The sequence below is a fragment of the Schistocerca piceifrons genome, chromosome 10, assembly GCF_021461385.2.
Source record: "Schistocerca piceifrons isolate TAMUIC-IGC-003096 chromosome 10, iqSchPice1.1, whole genome shotgun sequence".
Taxonomy (NCBI): Eukaryota; Metazoa; Arthropoda; class Insecta; order Orthoptera; family Acrididae; genus Schistocerca; species Schistocerca piceifrons.
Genome location: NC_060147.1, coordinates 109,764,139 through 109,789,377, shown reverse-complemented (window position 1 = coordinate 109,789,377; position 25,239 = coordinate 109,764,139). Strand labels below are relative to the sequence as shown.

The 25,239-nt window shown below is 42.7% G+C and overlaps 1 long non-coding RNA gene across 1 annotated transcript; it reads left to right on the top strand.

Annotated features, from left to right (window-relative positions):
• Positions 1–24,431, top strand: LOC124718789. The gene is made up of 3 exons (XR_007005903.1): positions 1–55; positions 2,769–2,896; positions 24,324–24,431. It is a non-coding gene; the product is annotated as an uncharacterized LOC124718789 (long non-coding RNA).
• The last annotated feature ends 808 nt before the right edge of the window (positions 24,432–25,239 follow it).

Here is a 25,239-nt window from a genome sequence, read left to right as displayed (position 1 = left end):
TGTGCGTGTCCGTCGTCAACGTCGTCGTCGACGATACCGTCCCCACCTATCTCAGGTAAGCCACCACAGTTCTTGCCAGCACTTCCAAATGTGGTGCACAGATTTCATTTTCTCTTCGAGTGCATATGAGCGACACGAACAGGGTCAGTCCAACAAGCACTGAGGAACTGTTTTGTGTACGTTTACAAGTATCTGTACGGTGATCACCATTTGAAAAATAAGAGTTAAAGGCAGTACTAAGCAAAGGAGAGAAGGCTGAAACGTGGAAGGAATTAATCATAAATATTGTCAAGTCCTTTACACTGAAGCGCCAGAGTAACTGGTATTGGCATGCGTATTGAAATACAGAGTTATGTAAAAAGGCAGAATACAGCGCTGCGGTCAGCAACGCCTAAATAAGGCAACAAGTGTCTGGCGCAGTTGTTAGATCGGTTACTGCTGCTACAATGGCAGGTTATCAAGATTTAAGGGAGTTTGTACGTGGTGCTATAGTCGGCGCAACGAGCGATGGGACACAGCGTCTCCGAGGTAGCGATGAAGTGGGGACTTTCCCGTTCGACCATTTCACGCGTGTACCGTGAATATCAGCAAACCGATAAAACATCAAATCTGCGACATCGCTGTGGCCGACAGTCCATTGGTAGGTTTCTGAAGGTGTGTAATATAAGATGTCTACGCACAGTTGATGTAATTCACGTAAATAATGGGCTACCAATTTGCGTACATGGTGATGGCTCCCAATAGCCACGCAGAAGGATTTACATTGGGCGAATTTGCTCGCCGAGACATCAATGTGCGTTCACTATAATGCTCCTCAGACCACTGTAGCACGATTCTGTATCTGAAACATGGACAATTATACTGCTGAAAGATGACATCGCCTTCAGAGAAGACATCAAGCATGAGGGGATGCAGGTATGCACAGCTGTCAGCATGTCTTTGATTACTACCACAAGTCCCTTGCAAGTGCAGAAAACGTCCCCAGTAGCACAATACTGCTCCCACCCGCCTGCATCCATGCATGTTTCGAACCACCGTTCACCTTGATGACGGAGTTCATGGATGCGACGATAGACTTGTGTAGCAAAAATATGTAATTCATGCGAAAAGCCAACACGTTTCCATTGATCTATGGACGGATCCCTATGTTCTTGTGCCCACTGCAGTCATAATTGATGATCTCGTTGAGTCAGCATGTGAACATGTAAGGGTGGTCTCCTGCGCAGGTCCGTGTTCAACAATGTGCGATGAAAAATGTGCTCTGAAACACTTGTGCATCCACCAGCATTGTGCTCTTTCCACAGAGACGTTACAGATCGCCATCTACCCTACTTTACAGAGCAGACAATTCTCCGAACATCAAATTCTGTGAAGAGTCAGGGGCGTCCAACTATTTAGCGTCTAGTGGTAGTTTCAGTGTTGTTCTACGTCTTTCTATAGATGCTCACGACACCAGCACATGAACGTTCGACCACCTTCGCTGTTGTCGAGATACTCATTCACGAGCTATGCACAATAATAACCCACCCTTTCTCAAAGCCACTGAGCTCAATTTATTTATCCATTTGCAGCCCATACCTTCGCTAGGCTGATGCCTATCCATGTCTGCTTTGCTTATGTACTTTCGTTACTGAGTCACGTGCTCGGAAGGCCACCATGCGGCATCCAACGTCATGGTGGACAGCGATCATTAAGTTTTGGCTGATTAGTGTATTTTCGGTACCACTAAGCCTGCCACCACTAGCCACACCAATGCAAGAGGCATGTATGGGTAGAGCACCACTGGTATTCCAATGTTTGCGTAACCATTTTAACACAAAACTGAAATTTTGAGGAATTTGGATACTTACTCGTATGTGACCTGTATGATGGGGCTGGCACCGGCATACTGCCCCAAACATAAATTTTATCGTTTAAAACTGCAGTATGTCAAAGTCTGCAAATCGGACAAACTGATCGTATTGCAAATTCAAGCTGAGCCTATGCAGGCAATAAAGGCACATACACTTTCTCCTATCGAATCGATAGCAAGGTAAGTTAATACTAGAGACCAGCTGTTCTAGTTTACAGACTTGACTTTAATATAAGGCCTCTCTATTCGGCAAGTGGGACGTAGGTTGGTCAGAGTGGCGCACGGTAAGGTTTTTATGCCAGCTCGGAAGGCCCCCCCCCTCCCCCAAATTCTATAAGTCCCTCCAGATCCTTGAGCGTCACGCACTCCACCTCGCCTTCCATATACGCCTCCCGTCCCCCACGCGGATCTTCTATGATCTCATTCCTTTCCCCCATCTGCTCCTCTTCCTCGATCATATCCACATCCTCTACACCTCCCGCCGCCTTGATCCCCCTCACCCCCTGGTTGCTCCTCTCCTATCACCGCCCCCTGCCACGTCTTCACTGTTGTATCCCCCCTACCCTCCATCTCTACACCCTACACCTCCTTTCCCAAGGTGGCTTCCATCAACTCCCCCTCCCGGATGGTGCCCTCTCTCCCTCCATTTATCCCTCCTATCAACTCTGATCCTCACCCCTCTCCTTTCCCTGGGCTCCCTCTTCCTCCCCCATTCCATCCTGTGTTTTCTCCCCGCCTACCCTCTCCCTATCTCCTTCCCCCCCCCCCCTCGAGTCCTTTTGTACTCCCCTCTTCTGCCTTCCCCTGCATAAACAGCCCTCTCTCTCTACTGATTATCGCGTATCACCGAGTGAACATGTTTTACCTCTCAATTACCAAAATTATAGAGCTGTTGGTGTGCATTTTCTTATTGCAGAGCCATGGCGGTGTGCCTGTCGCTGTGTTTCGGCCGCCTGGGCACCTTCATCACATCTCTCATGCTGGGTGCCCTCATAGACTCCAACTGCGTCCTCGCCATCGCCATCCTTGGAGGATACGTCGTTGGTATGTAGACGTTAGTTGAGTATTTGGATGTCCTTTGGACCATAAAAGTGTCCTCTCACTATGACAGAGAATGAGTTAGTTTCACAATTATATATAGTACATGTTCTCAGAAGAAAATAACGCAACATGTTTACCAAAGTGTTTATTTATATTTTCACGTACAGTATGACCATTAACAAAATCGTCAAACTTGGTTCAAATGGCTGTGAGCAGTATGGGACTTAACATCTGAGGTCATCAGTCCCCTAGACTCAGAATTACTTAAACCTAACTAACCTAAGGACATCACTCACATCCCTACCCTAGGCGGATTCGAACTTGCGACCGTAGCAGCAGCGCAGATCCAGACTGAAGTAAATTGTGTTCCAAAATATTTTCTTAAAGAATTTACTGTATTTACTAGCGATTCATCAAGAACATTAACACAATTAATCACACTAGGGGAGCGTGGAAGTAGTTGCCAGGAAGTAACTGATGGAAAATGAAATTACTTTTAACAAATGTGAATTTTATTCCTAAAAGCTTTTTCAAAAACAGATTTAAAATTATAAGCAGAAAAGCAACCTCGAAATATCAGTTTAGAATTTTATTTAGAGGCAGAAAGAACAATATTAAGAGTAGGAGCCTTCGGGCTGAGAAGCTTGCCTGCTCCCTTTTAACACAGCCGTAGTCATGACCACTCACAACAACCTCTGAAAGAGTACACTGGTGCAAATCTGCAGCACACCAGATTACTTTAAACAAAAAAATTGTAACAACTCACACAAACACCTAAACTAGGCACCCCCTAAGAGGGATGGAAATGGTACAACACTCAAATTATTTGCCACCGAAAGTGCAATTTGTTTTTTTTATTTTTTTTATTTTTTATTTGAAGGACTCTTACGGTGGAAGGGTGGCAACCTTATAACCTAAAATGACTATTTAAATAAAACCCATAAATGCAAACTTACATAAAATGTACAACATGCTCTACATTACACATATACCACCTCGCAAGATGATAGGCAAGATAAAAACATATTTCAAGAATTCGGCCTTTAAGCAATAAATTCGTTAACACCGAATCCGACCTGACAGAGGCAGCTTTTAAGGTACGGCAGACCGACAGTGGGGTGGGGTTCAAAATGGTTCAAATGGCTCTGAGCACTATGGGACTTAACTTCTGAGGTCATCAGTCCCCTAGAACTTAGAACTACTGAAACCTAACTAACCTAAGGACATCACACACATCCATGCCCGAGGCAGGATTCGAACCTGCGACCGTAGCGGTCGCGCGGTTCCAGACTATAGCGCCTAGAACCGCTCGGCAACCCTGGCCGACAGTGGGGTGGGGAGGGGGGGTTTAAAACAAGTAGTGTTTAACAAGTAAATGAAACAACATATCTCCAATCACTTAACTTCTAATAAACTGCGATTTCTGGCGAAGACATGGCGCAGCACCCCCAACGCTCTCCCGAACCGTCCACTTCCAGCCGCTTCAACGGACGCAGGAAGACGCGCCGATCTCCCGTCTCACGGCGTCGCAGCTCGCACCGGCCAGCCCGATGTCGTGGTTTCGCTCCTGTTGCTCTCGTGTGAACCTCGAAGCCACAACCCCTTTCTATACGGCGCTGCCCACTGGACTCACGTGGGGACCTCACATGCGCCGACGCTCAAGACGGACACGTCATCTCGTGTCTCAGTGCGCGACCGACCAACCGACCGATCCAACCGACAATGACCATTGCCTGAGCAACTCGAGTAGACTGGTGGCCTAACACATACTAGCACTCCAGACGAAAAACAGACATTGACTGCCGCACAAATGCGAACGAGTGACAGACCAGCAACCGGTGACGAGTAACTGACCCAGACACTCTCCGCCTGACCAACCGACTAGACTCGCCGAGACTGACAGACTACACTGGCTGACCAACTGCCTCCGACTGACTGACCCCATTCCGATTTTTTTTTCTTTATTGTATTTCAATTCCCCATCGGGGCGGGCTGGCAACAGCATATGCACTGCTCTTCAGCCAAAAGACATAGAACAAACAATAGAAGACATTTAAAAAGAACAAAGGAGAGAATATGGTGAACATAGATATAAAAAAGGGGGAACATCATGGAAGGCAATAGACAAAAAACGGGGTGACCGTAAAATGGAGATATAAAACTGTTTAAAAGTAGCAGACACAAAAAGCCACACACTGCGACAATTAAAAGAACACAAGGCACAGTATGACTGGAGCATGAAAGGTATTGATGGATGGTGTAGCACATAACAAACACTGATGGCGAACCTCAAGGCAGTACACAATTAAAATCACACCTCTTGACGCACAGGAGAAACAGCACTAAACACAACATTGATGTGGCACACTGACGATGATCAAGACAGAGGATCTGCCAGGCGCAAGGAGATGAGGGAGACCTGAAGAAGGGAGGGAGGGGAAGAGATGGGGGAGATGAGCGGGGGGCGCACTGAAGAGGGCCAGGTAGGGAGGGATGTGGGAAGGAGAGAGGCAAGTATGGGGTGCAGGGTCTCAGGGGGGAGAGGGGGGGGGGGGGGAAGGAGGAAAATCCGCTCTGGGTGGGAGAAGGAGGGAAGAGGAAAAAAGGGAGCCCTGGGGCCCCCTTCCGAGCTCATAGCGCCCCTTAAATGCACGTGAACAGGCAACCTTTCCCCTTTCACACCAGACGGAGACACCAAAGCTGCGATTGCCACAGCGGCGCCACCGCCAGAAACGGAGGGCGACTGCTTTACACTACGCACTGCAGCGTGCTCTTCAAAACAGCAATTTTTACGACGGCCACAACGGCCGGCTAATCGACGAACTGCTGGGACGAATTCCTGGCTGGAAATGGAGGAACAATGGTCGTGTGAACATCTGTCTGGAAATGCGTGATTGCCACGGTAGATGGTGCTGACGGATACAAGTTCCTCTGACCGTGTGCCATGTGTTCCTCGTGTGTTGCAGACTGTGTGATTGGCAGAGCGTACTGTAAACAGCAGAATGGTCCAGTATCCATGTCAGAAACAAGCCGAGATGGTGTTTGTGTATGGCCCAGCAGGTGGAAACGGTCGAGATGCAGCACAATTGTATCAAAACAAGTACCCTCAAAGACACCAACTACATTGAACAACATTTCAAGCCCTTTTTGGACGCTTGTGTGATCATGAGTCTTTTCAGATAGACGAACATGCAGGGAGGCAGTGGACTGTGTGTACAACAGTTTTGGAGGACCAGATTGTACAGGATATTGAGATGAGCCCCAGTACAATCTGCTGGCAAGTGGCCTGCCAACATGGTTTAAGTCAAAGTACGATTATGTGTATCCTGCATGACAACCGCTACTATCCGTATCACTTGCAATGAGTGCAAGGTTTATCAGCAGCCGATTTCATTCTACAGAAGGGTTTTTGTCGATGGTTTTTTCGCCAGGCGATCACAGTTGTTGGATTTCTGTCATCAATCCTCTTTACCATCGAAGTAACCTTCACCAGAACTGTCATCATCAATCTGCATAATCGTTCTGTGGACTGCAGACAATCCTAGGGGAATGATGAGACATCTTATGAGCATCGGTTCAGCTACAATGTGTGGGCAGGGATTCTTGGGGACCACATACTTGGACCAGTTATCATTCCACAATGCCTCGGTGGAGGAACGTACCTAGAGTTGCTGCAGAGTACTCTGTCTGGGCTGCTAGAGAATGTGCCTTTGGCAATAGGACAGTTTATGTGGTTTCTGCATGGCGGAGATCCACCCATGTCTGCATTATCGCTCGCAAGCACGTCAACAACATCTTCCCCAGACACAGGATAGGACACGGAAACCCTGTAGTTTGGCCAGCCAGATCACCGGTTCTAAACCCTCTGGATTTTTACCTCTGGAGGCATCTGAAAAGTGCTGTGTATGCTGAACCAGTTCCTGGTGTGCAGACCTTTTAACTGCATGTTTGTGACACATGTCATTCTAGAGATTGGAACATGCGAAAAAGTGCAGTATCCATGAATGAATGTGTGAACATGTTCATTGCATCCCGTAGAGCTCACTATGAACATCTGTTGTGACAAGGATGCGACACAGCTCTGTACTGTGTACAAGGATGGTCTGTTGTCATTGCATGCTCACCATCCATTTCCAGACACGTGTTCATAGGATCTGTTTTCCTCCATTCAGTCAGGAACCCGTTCCGGCAGTTGATCAGTTTTATTAATGCTGACCCTGTGTTCACATACAGTGATTTATACTTAACTATGTTCAATGTACCATCTCTCCCTGTCTCAAACACACACACACACACACACACACACACACACACACAAAAAAAAAACATCAAAACATCATACTACTTAATGTTCATAAATCCTTCACTGGAGTGCAGGTAGTTGTAAAGCAGATACAATTTGAGTTTGTATCCCCAAAATTCTTTACATCATTGGTAGATGGCCAAAGATTTTTATGGCTGAATACCTCACTCCTTTCTGAGTCACTTTAAGGCTAAATGAGGCATAGTATTAATCATTTCTGCTTCAAGTATTATATTTATGAACACTACTGTTGTTTTCCGCTTACAATTCAATATTAAAATGAACTTCATAAAGCAGTTTATGTACTGCAAGGCTGATGTCAGTACATAAGAGATTTATACATGAACCTTACACACTGTCTTTAACAATTCTGTTAAATTCAATTCAACCTAATTTTGAATTTAAGGTGTTGTCACAGGAATGTAACTCAATAGACTCACTTCACTGTAATTGGAACTCTCATAATTGGGCATAACACTCATGTGTTGGAACACAGTGTCCATCTACTAAGTACTCAACATGTTTGTTTTCAGCTTTGAATATAGTGACAAAACCAAGAGAAAATCATTCACACTGAACTAAATTATACTGACTGGCACAGACCGTACTCCAAATACGACTGTACAAAGAGCGTCCTTACAAAGACTGCTTGTGTGGTCTCTGCCAAGCCATATTAAATACCTTCACAATTATCATATGTACTTTTTACATTACTGAGAAGATTATATTGACAAAATTACAAATAAAAATTAAAGTTTTGCAAAAAATTATTCATGTCATGAATTACAGTAAATTATTAAGTTTTTATTGTTATAATCTGAGTTTGACGTATGTTACAATTTCGTGAGAAATTATATTTTGAAGCACTCATTAACAGTACCTTTAAGCAACATTACAGCTTACTTACACTGAGATGACAAAAATGATGGGGTAGTGATATGCACATATCCAGATGGTGGTACTATTGCTTACACAAGGTATAAAAGGGTTGTGCATTGGCGGAGCTGTCATTTGTACTCAGGTGATTCATGTGAAAAGGTTTCTGACAAGATTATGGCCACAAGAATGGAATTAACAGAACATGGAACGTTCGTTGTAGCTAGATGCCTGGGACATTCCATTTTTGGAAATCGCTAGGATATTCAGTACTATGAGATCCACAAAGTCGAGAGTGTGCCGAGAATACCAAATTTCAGGCATTATCTCTCACCATGGTCAATGCAGCAGTACTTGCGTAGAGTTGTGAGTGCTAAAAGACAGTCACCACTGCATGATATAACTGCAGATATCGAAGTGGGATGAATGACGAACATATCTGTTAGGGCAGTGCTGCAAAGTTTGGTTTTAATGGGCTGTGGCAGTAGGTGACTGACTCAAGTGCCTTTCCTAAAGCATGACATTGCCTGCAATGCTTCTCTTGCGCTCCTGACGATATCGCTTGAACCCTAGATGACCGGAAATCTGTGGGCTGGTCAGATGAGTCCCGAATTCAGTTGGTAAGAGTTGATGGTAGAGTTCTAGTGTGATGCAGACCCCACAAAGCCATGGACCCAAGTTGTCCACAAGGCACTGTGCAGTCTGGTGGTGGCTCCATAATGGTGTGGGCTGTGTTTACATGGAATGAACTAAGTCCTCTGGTTCGACTGGATTGATCATTGACTGGAAATTGCTATATTCAGCTACCTGGTGACCATTTTCAGCAGTTCATGGACTTCATGTTCGCGAGCAACAATGGAATTTTTATGGATGACAATGTGTCGTGTCACAAGACCTGGCACTATGCCAGGTAAAAGGAGGTCCAACACAATATTAGGAGGTATCCCATGACTTTTGTCACCTCAGTGTACTTTGTACATTTTATTACTATCATAATTCCATTGTATGTGTATGAACTATGTTCTGTTGCAAGCATTTCTTCTGGTATGAGAAAATGTTAATAGTTGATTTTAGCACTATTAACATGTTGGCGATTTGGATAACAAAATCAAATAATTGGATAAAAGTTGCACAAGTGAGAAACAGAAGTTGAATTAAAATCCACACAACAGTAAAAATATGAATACTTAAATCAGTCAGTGCACACAACATACACATAGAATATATGGTTATGGTATTGAATATGTTATTTGACATGGTGTCAGTAGGTACAGTAAATATTACCCTCCTCTGCTACATTCCATGTCCTCATTAAATTCTTTTATCTAAGAAACACATTTTTTTCTAAATTACAAGTTACCACAAAATATAGTGCCATATGACAGTAGTGGATGAAAATAGGAGAACTAAGTCTATGTACTTACATTTTGATCTCCAAAATCTGATATCGCCTATAGTGCAAAAGTTGCAGAGCTTGCACATTTAAGATGATCTGTAACATTTGACTTCCAGTTGACATTATTAGCAATGCAAGCACCTAAGATCTTAGAGTACTCTGTTTCATTTAATGACTTACATTTCTCACAACGTGGTAAGGCCCTGTGCAGTATTGAACTGCATGTATTGTGTTTTATCTAAGTTCACTGGCAGTTCATTTGTAGTGGACCAGTCATTAATTTTCAAAGGAATATTATTTACATATTTGTGTGTTGAAATTACTCAGTTAGGCTTGGTTATAACACTTGCATTGTCAGCAAAGCAGACACTGTAAGGACTTCACAAAACTATTTTAGCATCATTTGAGACATCCATGCTAGAGAGTTGTGTGTGTGTTAGGGAGGGGGCAGGGGGGGGGGGGGGGGGGGGGGGGGAGTTTTACTTGTAAATGACGACCGTAGGTTAGTTGTTTGCATTCAGGCCCTGTCTAATACATCTACATTGATACTCCTGCAAATCACACGTAAGTGGCTGACATAGGAGTCATTGAAGCTACTTAGCAATAATTCTCTATTATTACATTCTCAAACAGTGTGCAGAAAAAACAAATACCTATGTCCTTCCGGTGTGAGCTCTGATTTTCCTTATTTTATTGTGATGATTGTTTCTCCCAATGTATGCTGGTATCAATGAAATATTTTCACATTTGGAGAAGAAAGTTGGTGACTGAAATTCTGTGAGAAGATCCTGCCACAACAAGACACATCTTTGTTTTAATGATGTCCACCCCAAACCCTGCATTATATCAGTGACACCCTCTTCTGTATTTTGTGATAATACAAAACGAGCTGCTTTTCTTTGAACTTTCTCAGTGTACTTCATTATCTGCTAAAGTGAGTGGGGTGGTGCAGTGGTTAGCACACTGGACTCAAACTTGGGAGGATGACGGTTCAAACCTGTGTCCGGCCATACTGATTTAGATTTTCTGTGGTTTCTGTAAATCACCTCAGGTAAATGCTGGGGTGGTGCCTTTGAAAGAGCATGCCCGACTTCCTTCCCTAATCCGAAGGGACTGATGACCTCATTTTTTTTTGTTTGCCCCCCCCCCCCCTCTGCCCCCCCTCTAAAACAACCAACGAACCTGTCTGGTAAGGATCCAAGCCCGCGCATCAGTATTCCAAAAGAGGATGGACAAGTATAGTGTAGGCCCTCTCTATAGTGGATCTGTTATATTTTCTAAGTGTTCTGCCAGTAAAACGTATTCTTCGGTTTGCCTCTCACACAACATTTTCTGTGTGTCCTTTCCAATTAAGTTATTTGTAACTGTAATGCCCAGGTATTTAGCTGAATTTATGGGCTTTAGATCTGATTGATTAATCATGTAACTGTAGTTTAATGGATTCCTTCTAGCACTCATGTGGATACCTCACACTTTTCATTATTTAGCATCAACTGCCAATTTCCAGGCCATACAGATATCATATCTTAATCATTTTGCATTTGGTTTTGATTTTCTGATTACTTTGCTAGACAATAAATGTCAACATCCTCTGTAAACAGCCCAAGACAGCTGCTCAGATTGTCTCCTTAATCATTTATGTTGATAAACAACAACAGAGGGCCTATAACACTATCTTGGGGAACTCCAGAAATCGCTTCTGTTTTACTCAACGACTTTCTGTCAGTTACTGTGAACTGTGACCTCTCTGATAGTAAATCATGAATCCAATTGGATAACTGAGATGATATTCCATAAGCACCACTTTGATTACAAGCCACTTGTGAGGTACAGTTTCAAAAGCCTTCTGGAAATGCATACCTTGTAGATAGCACTCAACACTTCGTGTGAGTAAAGAGCTATTTCTCTTTCACGAGAATGGTGTTTTCTAAGCCCGTGTTGATTATTTGTTAATAGACTGTTCTCTTTGAGGTAATCCATAATCTGCATGTATGCGGATACTCTGCAAATCGTACTTAAGTGTCTGGCAGTGTTCAAACACAAAGTATGTTCCAAAATCATGCTGCATATTGACATTAAATTATATGGGCCTGTAATTTAATGGATTACTCATTCTGCCTTTCTTGAATATTAGTGTGACCTGTGCACCTTTCCAGTCTTTGAGTACGGATCTTTCGCCGGACGAGTGGTTGTATATGTCTGTTAAGTAACCCATCCATTGCAGCATCTGGAAATGCTGCCAACAACAAATGCAACGAACAATAACATACAAAATGAGATCAAAAAATAAAAAAAGTTCTCAGGGCATTAGGCTACCAAACCACTGGTCTGTGTTTGATTCTTGGTCATGGCATTTATTTTCATTCGATATTTTTTTTTTTTTTTTTTGGTGTGTCTGATAATATTCTGATAATGAGAATACCTTTCTTTCCCTCTCTTTAAATAAAACATCAGCAGGTGTCATTAATAATGTAATAAGTGTCTGCCCCCTGTAGCTGAGTGGTCAGCATGACAGAATGAATGTTAAGGGCTCGGGTTAGATTCCCAGCTGGGTCAGAGATTTTCTCTGCTCAGGGACTGGGTGTTGTGTTGTGCTGATCATCATCATTTCATCCCCATCGACGTGCAAGTTGGCAAAGTGGCATCAAATTGAAAGACTTGCACCCGGCAAACGGTCTACCAGACAGGAGGCCCTAGTCACATGACATTAAATAAGTTATTTTCATCACACTACATGATGCACTATGATAGGACTTTTGTAGCTAATGATGCTCAACTGACCTAACTGTGAAAACGATACCACAGAAATGTACCTCTCTTTGTCAACTGTGTGACGTTCATTTTTCAACAGGTAAAGAATTTCATTGCACAGCTTCAAAGTTAGGTGATATCACAGCAAAGCAGAGAATTACAAGACAGAGTGGATGCTATCTAAATTCATGCATTGGTCTGTAGCCAGTTGTAGACATGTACCTTTCAAGAAATCCTTTTATACGCATGGTACACATTCAAATTGATAATTAATAGATCTGACTCTAACAGTGTGAAACATACGTTTTTCCATGAAAATTGTATCATAAAGCATGTCAATGCAGCGAGCTTTGGTCTGTGTGTTGTGCATGGTGTGAGAAATATATTTCTATGATAAGGTTCACCCCACTGATTGTGAGAACATTCACAATGAGACAGTTAGTGAGAATTAAGCAATCAGTCAATACATTACATATACTTGCTTGATTATTAAATGTATATCCCAATGTTTTACTTAATAAAAATTGCAAAGAAAAGTCATCCAATTATCAGGTACAGTTGGAGAAAAAAAGCAAAAGAAAAAAGAAAGGGAAAGCACCCATGAATCAAACACAGACCAGCAGTTTGGTAGTACAACACCTGTAGATTAGTTCCATAATTAGTAGACATCTCATTTTGTAGTAAACAAACTAAAGTTTGATTGGCGTAGTGCATCAGTACCCCATTCCACCACCAGGGATGCGAGCATACTGCACTGTCAAAATGGCTACCTTTGCTGGTGCATATTTTGGGTATCTGGATATGCTTGAAAACTTTTTAATTCCATAGATCGATGAAGATGAATGAGATGGTATGGTTTACTATTAGCAAGATGATGCACCATCTAATTTTCTTGGGAAAGTTTGAAGTTTTCTCAGTAATCGCTCCCAGATTGCTGGATTGCCCGTGGAGAGCCAATTGCATGGCCACCTTGCTCCTCAGACTTGACACCACTGGATTTATTTCACTCAGGTTTCATTAAAGACTACGTGTATGTCCCTCCCTTGCCAAACAATTTAGCCAAACTGAAAAATCAAATCTATGCTGCTGCTGCACAAGTTACACCCAATTTGCTGCAATGAATGTGGGGATAAATTGCTACCACTGGGATGTTTGCCACATCACAAATGGTAGTCACATTGATCCAAAATGACGCTTGACATTTTCATGTGAAGCTTGGGTTGTTTGCTGGAAAATGACACATTTACCAAGTCTATCACTTATCTCAGTAAATTTCTATATGATTCTAAAGCTGTAAAGTCCTTGTTGGGTCACCTTGTATATTAATACAACATGTTTGTTCTTAGATTATCCTTCAATGCTATGCACTGAAAATAGAATTTTCCATGATAGACTTTGACCTTCATTTTCTTCAAAAACACATGTCTGTTTATTTTCAATATAGAACATCCTTGCAAAATGTGGCCAAAATCAGTGACACACATGTCAGACCCTCCCCTTGTGACCTTATTATTGAATCAAGGGATCATGATTGCATCTCTTAAAGATTAACTGAAATCAGTAAATCTGTTGTCCTACATAGAAATTTTGGTTATAAGAAAAAAAGATTGTAATAGCCTCTATTTTCATTTGTGCAGAGCTTTTATTTGTTATTAACTGCAAATGCTGCAGTCAAGAGCTTTTTTATAAGTAATGAAAGTAATTAACATAAATTAGCTGCCCATCATGGTTCATAACTAAACTGAGTCGCAAAATTTTGACATGGAAGGAGCATCAGAGGAAGTAAAAGGAAATTTTGGAAGAGCAATAAGAAAGCATGGGGAACAGATACCAGTGCTGATGATCATAGATGGCATAGCCAATGTGGCTGAATGTATGGAACATTAAAAATATATCTAAAAACAAAGATGATGTGACTTACCAAACGAAAGCACTGGCAGGTCGACAGACACACAAACAAACACAAACACACACACAAAACCCCAGCCTTCGCAACCAATGGTTGCTTCATCAGGAAAGAGGGAAGGAGAGGGAAAGGCGAAAGGATGTGGGTTTTAAGGGAGAGGGTAAGGAGTCATTCCAATCCCGAGAGTGGATAGACTTACCTTAGGGGGAAAAAAGGACAGGTATACACTCGCATGCACACACATATCCATCCGCACATACACAGACACAAGCAGACATTTGTAAAGGCAAAGAGTTTGGGCAGAGATGTCAGTCGAGGCGGAAGTACATAGGCAAAGATGTTGTTGAATGACAGGTCAGGTATGAGTGGCGGCAACTTGAAATTAGCGGAGGTTGAGGCCTGGCGTATAACGAGAAGAGAGGATATACTGAAGGGCAAGTTCCCATCTCCGGAGTTCTGACAGGTTGGTGTTAGTGGGAAGCATCCAGATAACCCGGACGGTGTAACACTGTGCCAAGATGTGCTGGCCGTGCACCAAGGCATGTTTAGCCACAGGGTGATCCTCATTACCAACAAACACTGTCTGCCTGTGTCCATTCATGCGAATGGACAGTTTGTTGCTGGTCATTCCCACATGTGGCTCTGCCTTTGATCGTGTACACCTTCCGGGGTACAGGACTGGAGTAGGTGGTGGTGGGAGGGTGCATGGGACAGGTTTTACACCAGGGGCAGTTACAAGGGTAGGAGCCAGAGGGTAGGGAAGGTGGTTTGGGGATTTCATAGGGATGAACTAAGAGGTTATGAAGGTTAGGTGGACGGCGGGAAGACACTCTTGGTGGAGTGGGGAGGATTTCATGAAGGATGGATCTCATTTCAGGGCAGGATTTGAGGAAGTCGTATCCCTGCTGGAGAGCCACATTCAGAATCCGATCCAGTCCTGGAAAGTATCCTGTCACAAGTGGGGCACTCTTGGGGTTCTTCTGTGGGAGGTTCTAGGTTTGAGGGGATGAGGAGGTGGCTCTGGTTATTTGCTTCTGTGCCATGTCGGGAGGGTAGTTGCGGGATGCGAAAGCTGTTTTCAGGTTGTTGGTGTAATGGTTCAGGGATTCCGGACTGGAGCAGATTCGTTTGCCACAAAGACCTAGGCTGTAGGGAAGGGACCGTTTGATGTGGAATGGGTGGCAGCTGTCATAATGGAGGTACTGTTGTTTGTTGGTGGGTTTGATGTGGACGGACGTGTGAAGCTGGCCATTGGACAGGTGGAGGTCAATGTCAAGGAAAGTGGCATGGGATTTGGAGTAGGACCAGGTGAATCTGATGGAACCAAAGGAGTTGAGGTTGGAGAGGAAATTCTGGAGTTCTTCTTCACTGTGGGTCCAGATCATGAAGATGTCATCAATAAATCTGTACCAAACTTTGGGTTGGCAGACTTGGGTAACCAAGAAGGCTTCCTCTAAGCGACCCATAAATAGGTTGGCGTACGAGGGGGCCATCCTGGTACCCATGGCTGTTCCCTTTAGTTGTTGGTATGTCTGGCCGTTCATACCCGTGGTCTAGGGGTAGTGTCTTTGTTTCATAATCAAAACGTCTTCGGTCCCAGGTTCGATACCCCCCCCTGCCTAAATTTTGATAAATAATCAGCATTGGCGGCCAAAGAATTCCGGCATAAGAAGTCAGCCTCATTCTGCCAACGGCCTTGTCAAAGAGGGCGGAGGAGCGGATAGACGTTCAGGGCACTCTTTTGTCCTAGGAGTGGGAAATTGCCCCTAAAGGCGGAAGAATCAGCAATGATCAACGACATGAGGATGCAGAAGGTAATGGAAACCACTGCATTAAAGACACATAACGTGTATCCACAGGACATGTGGCCTGTAATTGAAGAAGTATCATGATGATCTCTCCATTGGCAAAAGATTCCAGAATAGTCCCCCATTTGGATCTCTGGGAGGGGACTGCCAAGGGGAGGTTACCATGAGAAAAAGATTGAATAATCAACGAAAGGATAACGTTCTACGAGTCGGGGCATGGAATGTCAGAAGCTTGAACGTGGTAGGGAAACTAGAAAATCTGAAAAGGGAAATGCAAAGGCTCAATCTAGATATAGTAGGGGTCAGTGAAGTGAAGTGGAAGGAAGACAAGGATTTCCGGTCAGATGAGTATAGGGTAATATCAACAGCAGCAGAAAATGGTGTAACAGGTGTAGGATTCATTATGAATAGGAAGGTAGGGCAGAGGGTGTGTTGCTGTGAACAGTTCAGTGACCGGGTTGTTCTAATCAGAATCGACAGCAGACCAACACCAACAACGATAGTTCAGGTATACATGCCGACGTTGCAAGCTGAAGATGAACAGATACAGAAAGTGTATGAGGATATTGAAAGGGTAATGCAGTATGTAAAGGGGGACAAAAATCTAATAGTCATGGGCGACTGGAATGCAGTTGTAGGGGAAGGAGTAGAAGAAAAGGTTACAGGAGAATATGGGCTTGGGACGAGGAATGGAAGAGGAGAAAGACTAATTGAGTTCTGTAACAAGTTTCAGCTAGTAATAGTGAATACCCTGTTCAAGAATCACAAGAGGAGGAGGTATACTTGGAAAAGGCCAGGAGATACGGGAAGATTTCAATTAGATTACATCATGGTCAGACAGAGATTCCGAAATCAGATACTGGATTGTAAGGCGTACCCAGGAGCACATATAGACTCAGATCACAATATAGTACACAAGGGAGAATCAATACGCAAAGAAGTGGGATACGGAAGTACTAAGGAATGACGAGATACGTTTGAAGTTCTCTAACGCTATAGATACAGCAATAAGGAATAGCGCAGTAGGCAGTACAGTTGAAGAGGAATGGACATCTCTAAAAAGGGCCAACACAGAAGTTGGGAAGGAAAACATAGGTACAAAGAAGGTAGCTCTGAAGAAACCATGGGTAACAGAAGAAATACTTCAGTTGATTGATGAAAGGAGGAAGTACAAACATGTTCTGGGAAAATCAGGAATACAGAAATACAAGACGCTGAGGAATGAAGTAAATAGGAAGTGCAGGGAAGCTAAGATGAAATGGCTGCAGGAAACATGTAAAGACATCGAAAAAGATATGATTGTCGGAAGGACAGACTCAGCATACAGGAAAGTCAAAACAACCTTCGGTGACATTAAAAGCAACGGTGGTAACATTAAGAGTGCAACGGGAATTCCACTGTTAAATGCAGAGGAGAGAGCAGATAGGTGGAAAGAATACATTGAAAGCCTCTATGAGGGTGAATATTTGTCTGATGTCATAGAAGAAGAAACAGGAGTCGATTTAGAAGAGATAGGGGATCCAGTATTAGAATAGGAATATAAAAGAGCTTTGGAGGACTTACGGTCAAATAAGGCAGAAGGGATAGATAACATTCCACCAGAATTTCTAAAATCATTGGGGGAAGTGGCAACAAAACGACTATTCATGTTGGTGTGTAGAATATATGAGTCTGGCGATATACCATCTGACTTTCGGAAAAGCATCATCCACACAATTCCAAAGACGGCAAGAGCTGACAAGTGCAAGAATTATCGCACAATCAGCTTAACAGCTCATGCATCGAAGCTGCTTACAAGAATAATATACAGAAGAATGGAAAAGAAAATTGAGAATGCGCTAGGTGACGATCAGTTTGGCTTTAGGAAAAGTAAAGGGACGAGAGAGGCAATTCTGACGTTACGGCTAATAATGGAAGCAAGGCTAAAGAAAAATCAAGACACTTTCATAGGATTTGTCAACCTGGAAAAAGCGTTTGACAATATAAAATGGTGCAAGCTGTTTGAGATTCTGAAAAAAGTAGGAGTAAGCTATTGGGAGAGATGGGTCATATACAATATGTACAACAACCAAGAGGGAATAATAAGAGTGGACGATCAAGAACGAAGTGCTCGTATTAAGAAGGGTGTAAGACAAGGCTGTAGCCTCTCGCCCCTACTCTTCAATCTGTACATCGAGGAAGCAATGATGGAAATAAAAGAAAGGTTCAGGAGTGGAATTAAAATACAAGGTGAAAGGATATCAATGATACGATTCGCTGATGACATTGCTATCCTGAGTGAAAGTGAAGAAGAATTAAATTATCTGCTGAACGTAATGAACAGTCTAATGAGTACACAGTATGGTGTGAGAGTAAATCGGAGAAAGACGAAGGTAATGAGAAGTAGTAGAAATGAGAACAGCGAGAAACTTAACATCAGGATTGATGGTCACGAAGTCAATGAAGTTAAGGAATTCTGCTACCTAGGCAGTAAAATAATCAATGACGGACGGAGCAAGGAGGACATCAAAAACAGACTCGCTATGGCAAAAAAGGCATTTCTGGCCAAGAGAAGTCTTCTAATATCAAATACCAGCCTTAATTTGAGGAAGAAATTTCTGAGGATGTACGTCTGGAGTACAGCATTGTATGGTAGTGAAACATGGACTGTGGGAAAACCAGAACAGAAGAGAATCGAAGCATTTGAGATGTGGTGCTATAGATGAATGTTGAAAATTAGGTGGACTGATAAGGTAAGGAATGAGGAGGTTCTACGCAGAATTGGAGAGGAAAGGAATATGTGGAAAACACTGATAAGGAGAAGGGACAGGATGATAGGACATCTGCTAAGACATGAGGGAATGACTTCCATGGTACTAGAGGGAGCTGTAGAGGGCAAAAACTGTAGAGGAAGACAGAGATTGGAATACGTCAAGCAAATAATTGAGGATGTAGGTTGCAAGTGCTACTCTGAGATGAAGAGGTTAGCACAGGAAAGGAATTTGTGGTGGGCCGCATCAAACTAAAAAAAAAAGTCTGGCCTTCGAAAGTGAAGAAGTTGTGGGTCAGGATGAAGCTGGCTAAGGTAATGAGGAAAGAGGTTTTAGATAGGGTGGCAGCTGATCAGCGTGAAAGGAAGTGCTCCATCGCAGCGAGGCCCTGTACGTGCGGAATATTTGTGTATAGGGAAGTGGCATCAATGGTTACAACGATGGTTTCTGGGGGTAACAGATTGGGTAAGGATTCCAGGCATTCAAGAAAGTGGTTGGTGTCTTTGATGAAGGATGGGAGACTGCATGTAATGGGTTGAAGGTGTTGATCTACGTAGGCAGAGATACATTCTGTGGGAGCTTGGTAACCAGCTACAATGGGGCGGCCGGGATGATTGGGTTTGTGAATTTTAGGAAGAAGGTAGAAGGTAGGGGTGCGGGGTGTTGATGGGATCAGGAGGTTGATGGAGTCAGGTGAAAGGTTTTGTAGGGGGCCTAAGGTTCTGAGGATTCCTTGAAGCTCCACCTGGACGTCAGGAATGGGATTACCTTGGCAAACTTTGTAAGTAGTGTTGTCTGAAAGCTGACGCAGTCCCTCAGCCACATACTCCCGACGATCAAGTACCGCGGTCGTGGAACCCTTGTCCGCCGGAAGAATGACGATGGATCGGTCAGCCTTCAGATCACAGATAGCCTGGGCTTCAGCAGTGGTGATGTTGGGAGTAGGATTAAGGTTTTTTAAGAAGGACTGAGAGGCAAGGCTGGAAGTCAGAAATTCCTGGAAGGTTTGGAGAGGGTGATTTTGAGGAAGAGGAGGTGTGTCCCGCTGTGACGGAGGCTGGAACTGTTCCAGGCAAGGTTCAATTTGGATAGTGTTTTGGGGAGTTGGATCATTAGGAGTAGGATTAGGATCATTTTTCTTCGTGGCAAAGTGATATTTCCAGCAGAGAGTACGAGTGTAGGACAGTAAATCTTTGATGAGGGCTGTTTGGTTGAATCTGGGAGTGGGGCTGAAGGTGAGGCCTTTGGATAGGACAGAGGTTTCGGATTGGGAGAGAGGTTTGGAGGAAAGGTTAACTACTGAATTAGGGTGTTGTGGTTCCAGATTGTGTTTTGTCGAATTTTGAGGTTTTGGGGGGAGTGGAGCAGGAAGTGGGAGATTGAGTAGATGGGAGAGACTGGGTCTGTGTGCAATGAGAGGAGATTGAGGTTTGCTGGAAAGGTTGTGAAGGGTGATTGAGTTGACTTTCCGGAGGTGGGAAACCAGGAGATTGGATAGTTTTTTGAGGTGGAGGGTGGCATGCTGTTCTAATTTTCGATTGGCCTGTAGGAGGATGCTCTGAACAGCCAGTGTGGATGTGGGAGAGGAAAGACTGAGGACTTTTATTAAGGATAGGAGTTGATGGGTGTGTTCATTGGCTGAGTTGATGTGTAGGTGAAGGATTAGGTGGCTGAGGGCAATGGATTGTTCAGTTTGGAACTGGTATAGGGACTGATGGAAAGAAGGGTTGCAGCCAGAGATGGGAACTTTAAGTGTGAGGCCTTTGGGGGTAATGCCAAATGTCAGACAGGCCTGGGAAAATAAAATATGGGAGCGTAATCTGGCTAGAGCGAAGGCATGTTTGCAGAGGGAATGCAAATAAAACTTAATGGGGTCGTTGTGGAGATGTTGTGATGGCGACATGGTATTAGAAGGTGTAAAGTGTGACATGAGGCTGAAATGAAAATGAAAATATGGGGAGAGATAAAGGTGAACTGGAAAGCAACTGGAGATCTGGTGTGAAAAAAGGCGAAAAAGTGTTGGTATAAGCAGAGCTATGTTGATCCTGTGGTGAACTTGGGTTGGTAAACAACGATGTGCACAAAGGTTAGGTGGTTGTGTTGCCTCCAAAACACGTTAAAGGGTGGAGAAATTCGGGAAAATTTCGAAAAAACTACGTGCAAGTGTATAAAAAGGAGTGGTTTTGTGGTGGCAGATTATGAAAATGAGGCTAACAATAGTCTGACGAAGAAATAATGACGTTAAAACCTGTAGGAAGCCGCTAAAAATGATTAGTGATGTGGGAAAAACGGAAATGGACATAAAGCAAAAGTTATTAGAACTAGCCGAAATGGTTGTTTAATAGGTGAAAGGAACTGTTTTTGAACTGGAAACATTAGTGTTGAAAGCGGAAAAAAAAAATCCACTTTCAAGTCACATCATCTTTGTTTTTAGATATATTTTTCCCACGTGGAATGTTTCCCTCTATTATGAACATTAAAAATACGTGCATAAAGGAACTGACGAATTGCTGAATGTAGAACATAGCCTCAGAAGAAACAAAGCAAAGACGAATGAGGCGAAGAGAGGTAGAAAGCAGAGCAGTGACTCACTCAAAATCGTGACTGTGAGCAACACAGTAGTGGAAGGAGTGAAAGAATTTTCCTGTACAGGGAACAAGATTAAACATGGTGGTTTGAAGGAAGAAAGATGTCAGCTGTAGATTAGCACACGTCACATGTAGAAATGAGGAAGAATTGCCTGAAAATGTACACCTGCTGCACAGTGTTGTACGGAAGTGAAGTGTGGACCATCGGAAATCCAGAGGAGAAGAAACCAGAAGCATTTGAAAGATAGGCCATTGAAGAATGTTAAAAATTAAATGGTCAGATTAAAAATAAAAATAAAAATAAGAATGAAAGGACATGTTAACCGGACATCTGCTTCAGCATCCAGCAATAGCTGACATGCCACTGGAAGGAACAGTAGAGAAGAAAACAGTTGGGGTGGATGGATAGTAGAATATTTAGTACTCTAAACAAGACAATGTTGGGTGTAGTAGTTACATAGATGTTCAAAATTTAGCTGGGATGATATTAAAACAGTTAATAGACTAAGAAATTGAGAAAGAAAAACATGGCTGCAACTGGGTATCACTGGGTACTTTTGAAATCAGTTGTTATTTATGCTCCCCTCTAGGAACACTGGCTGGCAATGGCATGTTGCCGCTCTTTCACACTTTGACTAAAATAATCCAAAAATAAATAAAAATTATTGAAATTAACAAAAGCTACTACCTTCATTTGATGAGACATTTGTTTTGATTGAATTTGTTGGCCTTTAGGTTACACCATAGAGCCAGCACATGCTCTCATACTTAAAAAAGATATACAGGTATTTACATAAAATCAGTATTAGAATGCACTGAACTCTCACTAATCTTGCCCTCAATGATTAGGCCTCTCAGTAATATGGCCCCCTTCTGGCATCTAGTCATTCAAGTAGAAGTGATTTGCACAACAATGAATTACTGTGCACAACAGTGTTTGTTAGTTTATTACCATGTTAAACAATGCTACACTGTTTGAAATGGTGGCTTTCTTTATAGTTCAGTAGCATTGCTTCTATAAGGAAACATGTTACATTAGATCTCAAGCAAAGCTCAAAACTTTAGATAAATTAAGTCAAGGTTCTTCACAGAAAGTCATGGTTGCCAAGTACAGTGTTGGATGAGCAACTATTTATGACATCAGAAAGAAAATTGATGCTATTTGACAGCATGTAAACCAAATGGAGAGCGAGTTGTGAAAATGGAAGGTTATGCGAAACTGTGAGAATAATGAACTGGCTGTAGCTATTTAAAGATGGTTCATACAACAACGCATTAAAGGAATTCTTGATAATAAAGAAAAAGCAGTTGCATTTAACAAACAACTTGGTGGAAGTAACTTGTCTGCAGCAAGTGAGGTTTGCCTGCTGAACTAGAAAAAATGACACAGCATGCAAAAACTGACGGTCACTGGGGAAAGTTGGTCAGCTATTGAAAAAGATACAAAAGCAAGGAAGACTATTTACCTGCTAATGCCTTGTACAATGCCAATGAAATGGCCATCTCCTACAAAATGCTTCCTTCAAAACTTTTAGCTGCCAAGAATGAGAAGCAACGTAGTTTGTACAACCAACAGAGACAGCACATAATATTAATGACATGTTGTAATGCAAGTGGGAGTTATAAACTATCACTCATGATGATTGGGGGCCTCAACATCCACATAGACGTAAATAGATTACCAGTGCAAAATTGAGCTCAGAAGGAAGCATGAAAGGACATTTTCCCGATGATTACACAAAACATTTGTAGCTGCTGTGAGAAAAAAGCTGAAGAAGAAAAAAAGGTTCTTCTGAAAGCTATCCTTCCAGCTGACAATCCACCCAGTGATCCTCCTGATGTGACTTTAAGGTCCAATGGTACACAAGCACTGCTTCTTCCACCCAACATGACAGCCCTAATTCAGGCCATGGAATTTTGAAATCAATGAAATATCATAGTCGACATGCACTTCTTGTCTTCTTGTCGAATGAATACAAAAATGAATTCACCAAGTATATGTCGAAGGTGTGGGAAGAAGTCAACTTACACAACTATATTTTCCAAACATCAGAAGCATGGCATAAAGTGGACAATACTACCATAATGAAGACCGTGGGAAAGTGCAGCCAGCCATTGATGCAGATCTCGAGCCAGCACTGAGCGACAGCAGTGAGTCAGTTAATTTGGAATCGTTGGCTACTGACATCTTCTGAAAGGTCCCAGCAGGTAGGGAAATTGATAAAGTGACTGAACAAGGAAAACTGTGAAACAGATTGAACATTAACATTGGCTTACACACACTCAACACAGAGGTCATCAGTGAGACATTAATGGATGATGAAATAATTAAAAGGTATGAAGGAAAGTAATGATGAAAGAGATTAAGAAGAGGGCATATACAGCGTGACAATTTCTCATAGTACTGTTGCTGAAGCATCTTCCTGGAGACATTATGCAACAACAGGATACATGAAGTACCAATTTAATGCTTGTAAACCAGTTGCATGATAAAGCACACCACTGTTGGGTACCATCATTCTGACAACTAAAAATTTGGGAAATCTTTCATAGTGGGCAATAGCGCTGTATATGTACACACTCAAGAACCAAGTTTTGTATGAAAATGAATGTTTCTTTGGATTTAGTAAAGCACAGTCTCTATCTACTCAAACTAAATTTCACACACTTTCAATAACCTGGCGCTTCCCCAATGTGGCACCCATATGTGCAGGGAATGGCCCGACTAGTCAGAGTTTAGTGTATTTATTTGTTTGCATCATGCGCACACACACACACACACACACACACACACACACACACACACACACACACACACAAATTGTGCTTTGCAGAAGGCTTTACTCCAGACACAGACCACTGCAGTTGTGTGGTTTGTCACTCATTCCCAGCAGATACATAGAATATTTCCTACTTTGCCTTTCATGTAGGACAACCTCGGCAATGAGTCCAAACTGAGTGGCAGTTTGTGTGCCTTTTATTACAACGTTTGCCACTCGACTGCACTATGCTGAATCACAAACTAATGGAAGGTCCTTCCCCTTGTTTGCAGCATGTGGCATTGCATCAACATTGCTGCCATCAGAAGCAAAGTTGAAGGAGCTACGTGGCTGAGGGTGTCCACACCAGCATCGGTTGTTCTTTCTCCAGAAGTTCTGTTGTACACTTCTTGCAATTTTGTGAACTCAAATGCTATATTAAAATTATACATATTATTTTTGTTACATTCTAATTGTTTTAATCAAGTGAAAATCCCTTTTTTTCTTTCATTTACATATATTTCTTATTATTAGTTTTCTGCATAAGGTCACAGTGTTTTTTGTTTTGCTTGTTGGAATTCCACTTGCTGTGAGTTTATTTGTCAATTCTCATTTTTTATTTGTGGTTCACTGTTGCTGTTTCAGTTTACATGTTCCCATTTTGTCATTTGGAGATAGTGAGTGGAGCTGTGGATGCTAGGGAATGGAGTGCCAAGTGAAGAAATCGGAACTTTTCTGACATATTCTTCTGTTTCAGTTCAGTAGAGGGGTGACAGCCAGAAACACTTGTGCCATGTATAGGGATAACACCATTGCACTGTTTTAAGGAGGATCGTTTCTCACTAGTGACCCTCCATGTTCAGGAAGACCTTCAAAGCTTAGTGAAGATCATTTAAATGCATTAATCCACAATGACCCACATCATTGTACTCGAGAACTGGTAAATGTGACAAACTCTAATCAGTCCACCATCATGTGACAGTTGCACACAATGAAGAAGGTTCAGAAATTGGGTGTATGGGTACTGCATGCTCTCAGCCAAAAATCGTGCAAATCAGTGGGTGGCAATATGTGCATCTCTGCTTGCTCATAATCAGCTGCCCCATTAACAACACTGACCATTCCTATCCTGTGTAGATACCAGTGGCAAGAAATAGTGTCTTTATGGTAACGTGAGGAAACGAAAGGAATGGTTGTGCCCAAACAAAA